Genomic DNA, 8294 nt, shown 5'->3' on the forward strand with positions numbered 1-8294 from the left:
AAACATGTTTGTATTATATGTAGGGAGAATAAATGTCTCGACAAATATAGTTTTGCATTTTAAGTAGTGTTTATTGTAAAGACTAGATTTCATAATTAGTCTTACAACTTAGGATAATGGGATTGAGTCGTGGATTTGGCTGAGCTCGCGATAAACCCGAGCTGCCTACGTATCCAGTTCTCCAGTGAACTGGAATCAAGTCTGATGTAGTCCCTCTTGATTGGTCCTTTGAATAGGAAAATGGATTGATCGTGGAGAAGAAGTCATGCCCTTCTAGAGTGGAGAAGGTCCCCCCCCCCCCCCCTTAGATGATGTCTCCTCCTGATTTTATAGCCCATCAACTTAATGTGGTCTTGAATGAGCTTTAATGCAGATGCAATAAAGTGCATGGTTGTTGTTACATAATTGCTGTAATGTCTGCCTTTCCACCTTTGAGCATTACAAGACCTGGTTGTGGTCTTGGTATAAGAGACCTGGTTGCGGTCATGATATGAGTGACCTAGCAGGTCTTGATATAGTGACGAGTTGTGCTGGACACATGTATAATATACGTTGGTTGTGTATATTAGTCCCTCACAAAGCCCCCTCTCATTAGGTCATTCGTAAGACGATCTGATGAGAGATTAACTCCACACGTGGGAAGCACACGGGTTAGGTAATGATTGAAGATGAGAATGATGTTGCTTTGACAAGTACTAGATTAATCCTAGAAGTGTAGGCCCTCAATTTGTGAGAAGATCGTAGCTCAAGAGAGCATTTGGAGCTCAAATGAGCGTTCTACTCTAGGGCGTTTGGAGTTCGTGTGAGCATAAGTCTAGGGACCCTTAGTACTTAAGTAAGCATTCTGCTTGAGTGAGCGTAGGTCGAGGGACCTTTTAGCGCTTATGTACACATTCTGCTCTAGTAGGTCAAGGGACCTTTTAGCGCTTATGTAAGCATTACGCTCTCGTGGCGTGTAGGTCAAGAGACCTTTTAGCTTTATATGTAAGTTTCGCTCCAAAGAGGTCAAGGGACCTTTTAGTGCTTATGTAAGCATTTTTCTTCAGTAGGTCAAGGGACCTTTTAGCGTTTATGTAAGCGTTTTGCTCTAGTGAGCATAGGTGAAAGGACCTTTTAGCGCTTATGGAAGCGTTCTGCTTGAGTAAGCATAGGTCAATGGACCTTTTAGTGCTTATGTAAGCACACTGCTCCAATAGGCCTAGGGACCTTTTAGCGCTTATGTAAGTGTTCTGCTCCAGTAGGTCAAGGGACATTTTAGCGCTTATGTAAGCGTTCTGCTCGAGTGAGCGTAGGTCAAGGGACCTTTTAGCGCTTATAGAAGCATTCTGCTCGAGTGAGCATAGGTCAATAGACCTTTTAGCGCTTATGTAAGCGTACTGCTCCAGAGGTCAAGGGACCTTTTAGCACTTATGTAAGCGTTCTGCTCGAGTGAGCGTAGGTCAAGGGACCTTTTAGCGCTTATGGAAGAGTTCTGCTTGAGTGAGCATAGGTCAAGGGACCTTTTAGTGCTTATGTAAGTGTATTGCATTCCGATGAGGTCAAAGGGACCTTTTAAGCTTTATGTAAGCGTTACGCTCCGAAGAGCCAAAGGGACCTTTTAGTGCTCTTAGAGAGCATTCTGCACTGAATTGATCCTAGAAGTGTAGGTCCTTAATTAGCGAGAATTGATGGGGCTATGTAGCCTCTGAGCTCGAGTGAGCGTTTTGTTATATATAACGTTTTAGCTCTAGGGAGCGTTTGAGTTCGAGTGGGCGTGTTGCTCTAGTGAGCATTCTGATTTGGAGATCGCAGTTGATAGCTAGTCTTGAATTGGCGTGACTATAATTGAACCGAACTTGATCTTTAGTAGGGCATCAAGCTGATTGGTTGATAGCTAGCCTTTTTGGAGTTTAATTGACCTATAAAAATGCGAGCCAGCACCAAAGAGTTAGTACAGATTAACAGTAGTGATTCTGGAGATGTGTTGAGCATTGAGCTCAAATAATGACTGAATTGAACGTGTTTATATGGCAATAAATAGCCCCAATTTGGAGATGGTTTTGTCTAGCCTCCAGTTTGGAGCTTGAATGACCTGCACTAGATCTGTGCTAATCGATGTAGCTAGCCCCAACTCAGAGTGTAATTGACCTGTAACAGTTTAGCTATACCATGAAAAAACAATAGTAGTCACGGATTGGCGAGATGTACCATAAAGAAATTGGTACTGCTAGAGTACATGGATATCAACCATAGTTCTTGTATCCAAACTCAATGTAATTATGCGGGTTGTGCATTCTCTGTTTTGTCTTAAACAAGCTTTTCCAACAATGTCAAGCTCAGAAGAAACGTTTGTTAGCCCTCAATTAATGGTATGGATTCATGCGAGCTGGTAATTGCGTCCGAGCTATCAAAATTCTCCATCTTTTTCGTTGGCAAACCTGGTCATGAGTTTAGACATGCAGCCTAATCAAATGTACATGTATAAGTCGCATAGGATGTGTCCTTGCTCCTTGCTCAATGAAGACTCGTTGAGGTTATCAAAATTTGATCAAGGTCGATCATGAGTCTCAAAAAGCAGTCAGTGTGTACGTCTAACATGATATGGAATTAATAAGCTTCATCGAAAGAGAAAAGTAAATGATGCAATAAGAAATTGAATCCAGTACGTGTGTAGTGAATAGCAATGATCCTGATATTGAGCTTGACTCTTGTATGCGAGTGTAGTAGCCATTTTCATAGATGGACCATAACATGTATTGGGCCAAGAGATAGGGTCCAGATCACAGTATGTATTGGGCCAAGAGAGTGGGCCCAAGACCACACTGTGACCCATGAAGTAAACCTAAAAGAGAGATATAAAAAGGAAGAGAAGGGAAGAGGAGAGGAAGAGGAAAAGGGAGAGAGTGGAGGTGAACTACGGCGGCTTGATCCCGAAATGGGTATGTAGGCAACCTAATTGGTGCAGCCGATCCAAAAGAGAGCGGGAGTTCGAGTAAATTGAGAGGTCGCGGTAAATGGGTACGACAAATGGCGCCGTCTGTGGGGATGAACACAAAATCAAATAAGTTTGATATTTCATTATATAATATCGGCTCCGCTCTGCAAGGGGTTTCTGAGATTGAGATGTCGTTTTCAAGTTCCCATCTTTTTGGTGCTAGAGAAGATGATCGGGGTCATGCTGTCTTTTTAAAAAAAAAAGTTGTTTATATTGTATGGAATGAGATCGAGTCAGTTAGAGGGAGTTGGTTCCGGCAACATAGTTTGAGAGAGAAATAAGAGGGGTCTTTGGGAAGTGCAAGTAACAGCGTGGTTGCCTCAGTAATAGTCGTTGTCGCATCTACCCTCGCTCTTACCTCCTCCAATCTGCAGTAGAGTTGTAGCTCTGGTGTTTGTTATGGTTCATCGACCAAGTCATCTCATTTTGAGTACGTCATTCTTGCTCTTCCCTCTACTTTAATACCCAACCAGGGTTTATTATTCCACATGTCTGGGAATCTTTATACAAACAATAAAGACACTCTTTCAGATTTGACGCAAGGGAATTTAATTCATGAGATTGTATTTGATGATTTTGTGCAAGAGAATGTAAATGTTCAAACTGGTGGGGATCTTGAAATTGAAGACGTAAGAATGGATTTTCGTGCTGAGGAGGAGTCTTTGTATAATGTTGTGGTAGGTCCAAATTCAGCTACTGAGGTTACCTTTGAGTTTACAGAGAGTAATGGGTTTGAACCATAAACAATTGCGCTTTTTGAGGGCGAACAACGTAATGATGTAATAATGGTGGAGACTGTGATGCCTATAACTAAATCTGTGTGGCGCAGTGTGAAGGTGCTAGTACTGTGGGTTGTGATTGAGCTGAGGGAGTTGGTGGAAGGATAGAATCTATTTCACATGAGGAAATTTGTACCAAAGAAGATATAAAGGGAGAAGATAATTACTTTTTAGAGGTTCAACTAGCTGAAGGTCATTATACAGGAGATGAAGAGTGGAAAATTGGAGTTAATGGCGGCAGCACATGTGTGGGGTTTTCCAATATAATTAGTGGATCATTGGTTGATGAAATGAGAGTTGGCAGTGGAGAGGAACTTGCAACTGTGGAGGAAGGAGCGGATCTTGAAGTGAGAGATGTAATATATGAAGTTTATACCTCGGATGAGGTGGTGCTGGATGGAAACATTGAATCATTTTCAAGAGAGAAGCTTGTTCTCGAGGAGGATACTTTTAATTGTAGATGGTGATACTGAGTTGTACGTATCCGAAAGCGGTACCTAATCAGCTCAAGGAGAATTTGGGGCGAAATCGTATTCTGATGGATTCAAGCCAAGTACATAATGTTGGCGATGTCAATTCATTCTCGGAGATTGGAGTTACCAAAGGTCATCCTTCAGAAGACGAAGATGGAGAAAGTGGTGTTGAAGTGGTAAAGGTGGGGCATGTAGCGGCTACTCATGAAGTGTTGGTTAAGCAAATCCAAGTTATCGTGGGAAATGGATTTGGAATGAAGGAAAAGGGTGAAGAGGAGAGGATACCTCTGGACTGGGGGATTTGTCGTTGGAAGCTTTAGATTACATTCGGACTTTGAAATCGGAGTGGGCTATTGTTGAGAAGGTGTTTGATGAAGTGGGTGAGAGAGGTGTTTCTTCTAATTCTTGTAGTTTTAACGTAATGATCGATGGGCATTGTAGAGCCGGAAGTGGAATTTCGGAGGTGGAAAGATGTTTGGAGGGGATGTAAGAGAAAGGCTATTTTTTGGATAATGGGGAGTGTACTTTGGTTGTTGATTTCTTCAGTAAGATGGGTTGTGTTGGCAAGGTGTTTGTGCTTTTTGAGAAGATGGTTGAGAAAGGGATTGCATGTTGCGTTAAGAGTGGACCGCTATTAGGTGATTGATGAAAACGAGACGAGATTAATTGTTGTTGTGCCTGTGAGGTTAATTGCTCGCCATGGGGAATGCTTGTAGTGAATCGCCGCAGGACATTCTGTTTCCTATACTCTCATTGGTGACTATTAGAGATGCTGTCAAAACAAGGGTGTTATCTACGAATTGGAGATATCTTTCTATGTTCACATCCCGCTGAAGCTGAGTTGGTTAGCTGGATGCGGCTAATATGGAGGTGTGGGGATCGAACTCGGGTCACCCGCGTGACAGGCGGGAATACTCACCACTATACTACAACGACTTGGTTCTCTGAGAATTTGGATGCGGTCCATTGTTGTGGTGGTGGTCGACAGATGGGAACAATGATGTAGTAAGTTGTGTGTCTCGAGTTTAGCTGAGCTTGCACATACGCAGGAGGGCGGATGGGAGGTGCATCCGCAAACCCACATGTAAATATAGAATTTAGGGCAGACTGAGCTGTTCCCGGATATGCATTCCGAAGAAGAGTGGCGGGGTTCGAGAAGACCCTTCGCGGATATGTCATGGGGCTATCCGAATGAGTGCGGGGGATGAGCCCTCCGCGGACCCTCGTGTCCGAATCAAACATGGGGCAGGCTGAGCTGTTCCCAAATATGTATTCCGAATGAGAGCAGAGGGGTTCGAGAAGACCCTTCGTGGATATGTCGTGGGGCTATCCGAATGAGTGCGGGGGGGATGAGCCCTCCGTGGACCCTCGTGTCCGAATCAAACATAGGGCAGGCTGAGTTGTTCTCGGATGTGCATTCGGCGAGAAGCGAGAGGGTTCGAGAAGACCAGCGGATTTGATTTGGGGGGCTATCCGAATAAGTCGCGGGGGATGAGCCTCGTACGACCCTCGATGTCGAGAATCAAACATGGGGCGGAAAGTTGTTCCGGATGTGCTTTTTGAAGGAGCGCGGAAGGGTTCGAGAAGAACCTTCAAGGATATGTTGTGGGACTATCCGAGTGAGTGCAGGGGGGGATAAGCCCTCCGCGGACCCTCGCGTCCAAATCAAGCTTGAGGCAAAATGAGTTGCCTCTGAGCCAGAAAGAGCGGGTGGGATGAGACCCACGTGGACATGACGTGGAGTTTTTTACATAGCGCCAGAGAGAAGAGGTTGAGACCCTTCGCGGATATACTATTGAGTTCTACAAATGAGAATGGAGGGGATGAGACCGTTTGCGGGGACGTTAATGAGTTTTGTGAACGATAGCCAATGGGTTGAGACATTTTGCTGGCATGGTGCGGAGTGAAAAGAGTGAGAATAAAGGGGATGAGATCTTTCGCGGAAATGGTAATGAGTTCTATGAAAGAGAGATAGTGGCTGAGGTTAGACACTCCGCGGACATGGTAGCGAGTTCTATGAAAGAGAGATGGCGGTTAAGGTTAGACACTCCACGGACATGGGGGCAAGCTGAGTTATTCCTGCATATGCTTTGCACTTTCCGAATGAGAACGGAGGGGATGAAACCCTTCACAGATATAATGATGAGTTATACGAAAGAGAAACGGAGGGGATGAGCCTTCCGCGGATATAATGATGAGTTCTACGAAAGAGAAACGGAGGGGATGAGCCTTCCGCGGACATGAGATCCGAATCAAACCTGGGGGCAAGTTGAGTTGTTCCTTATCGGACTCCACTCGGGCAGCGAGACGGTGGGGGATGAGCCCTCCACGGACATGAGATCCGAACCAAGCTTGGGGTAAGCTGAGTTTCCCCTCATGAGACTCCACTCCAGAGCAGAGATAGCGGGGGGGATGAGCCCTCCACGGACGTGAGATCCAAGTCAAACCTAGGGGCAAGTTAAGTTGCCCCTCATCAGACTCTACTCTAGAGCAAAGACAGCGGGGGGGATGATCCCCCCGCGAGCCGGAGTTCCAAATTGTAATTGGGAGCAAGCTACATATCCAGAAGGAACAATACTATTGAGTTCTACAAAAGAGAAATAGAGGGGATGAGGCCCTTTGCGGACGGGCTATCGAATTCCATGAGTAAGTGCAAAGGGGATGAGACCCTTGGCGGATACAATGTTGAGTTCTACGAAAGGGTGAGACACTCCGCGGACATGGTAGTGAGTTATAAGAAGGAGAGCATATGGCTAGGCTGAGACATTCCGCAGACATAGTAGTAAGTTCTGTGAAGGAAAGCTTATAGCCGGGACGAGACACTCTGCGGATATGGTAGTGAATTTTGTAGAGGAGAGTAGATAGCTGGGTTGAGACACTTTGCCGGCATGAGGATTTAGTTTGAAGAGTGAGAGCGAAGGGGATGAGACCCTTCGTGGAAACGCTAATAAATTATATGAACGAGAACCGATAGAGTGAGACACTTCACGAACATGATGATTGAGGTGGAAAAGGGAGTGCCAAGGGAAAGAGACCCTTCGAGGAATGGTAGGGAGTTCTGTAAGGAGAGCTAATAGCAGAAAGAGAATGAGGATTTCGAGTCACGCGACCAAGGACGTTTAGCAGAGAAAACACCACGAAAGTAAGACTTATTCAGTACCAGACTATCGAAAGAGGGATCGCGGAATAGAGTTTATTACGGTTGACGCTCGCGAAACTATTGGAGGTTTGCAAAAAGAACCATAGCAAAGAGGCTAGAAAGATAGAGAAAGGTAACCAAGGAAATGTGAGAATGAAGAGATGTAATGCACCTATATATAATAGAAGCCTACGGAGATCTGAGATACATATAGCTTATCGGCTGAGGCTGGAGAGCTCGGGTAAGTAGTGGTGAAGGAAGAGCGAGACGAGGGGAGGACTATAATACAATTCACGGCCAGCAAAGTCACAGAGTCAAGAAAGATGAGAGTGCAAAGTGCAAGAGTACACGGATAAAGAGAATAAGGACTGTATACTTTACAGACATACGATCTAGTAGCAAAGTACATGGATATGAAACGTCCCAAGGAGAAGAAGAGTGCATAGAGTTTCAGGATACTGCAGATATCTAGAGTTCAAAGAGAGAGACAAGAAAGTTCAGAGACTTCTCGGGACCGCCGTCGTCATCGAGGATGCAAGATTGCTTGTAATCCAAGTTGATACTGCTCTTGGAGGTAATAGTGTTGATAATCCTTTGAAGCCATTAATCAATAAAGGTCTTTCCTTTTTGATCCCTCAAATGGTGTAATTAGAGAGACTATATCGGTTGCTAGAATCAGTAATAGAAATTAGTTGAGCCAATCAAATGACTTGGCTTACTAAATTTAGGACTTGACACTTGAGTCACGCTGATGATTTCTGTAACTGATCCAACTAGTCCCCGAGACAAACAAATCACCTACTATACAAATAGAGAGTTGGTATGTAACGGCTGATGCGTAGGGCTTGCCTACAATGATAATTAAAATCTTAATGTATAAATGGTGTAAGTGTGTAACAAACAGGCCATTTAATATATGTATGTTAGCA

This window comes from Coptis chinensis, chromosome 9 (assembly GCF_015680905.1).
Source record: "Coptis chinensis isolate HL-2020 chromosome 9, ASM1568090v1, whole genome shotgun sequence".
Lineage (NCBI taxonomy): Eukaryota > Viridiplantae > Streptophyta > Magnoliopsida > Ranunculales > Ranunculaceae > Coptis > Coptis chinensis.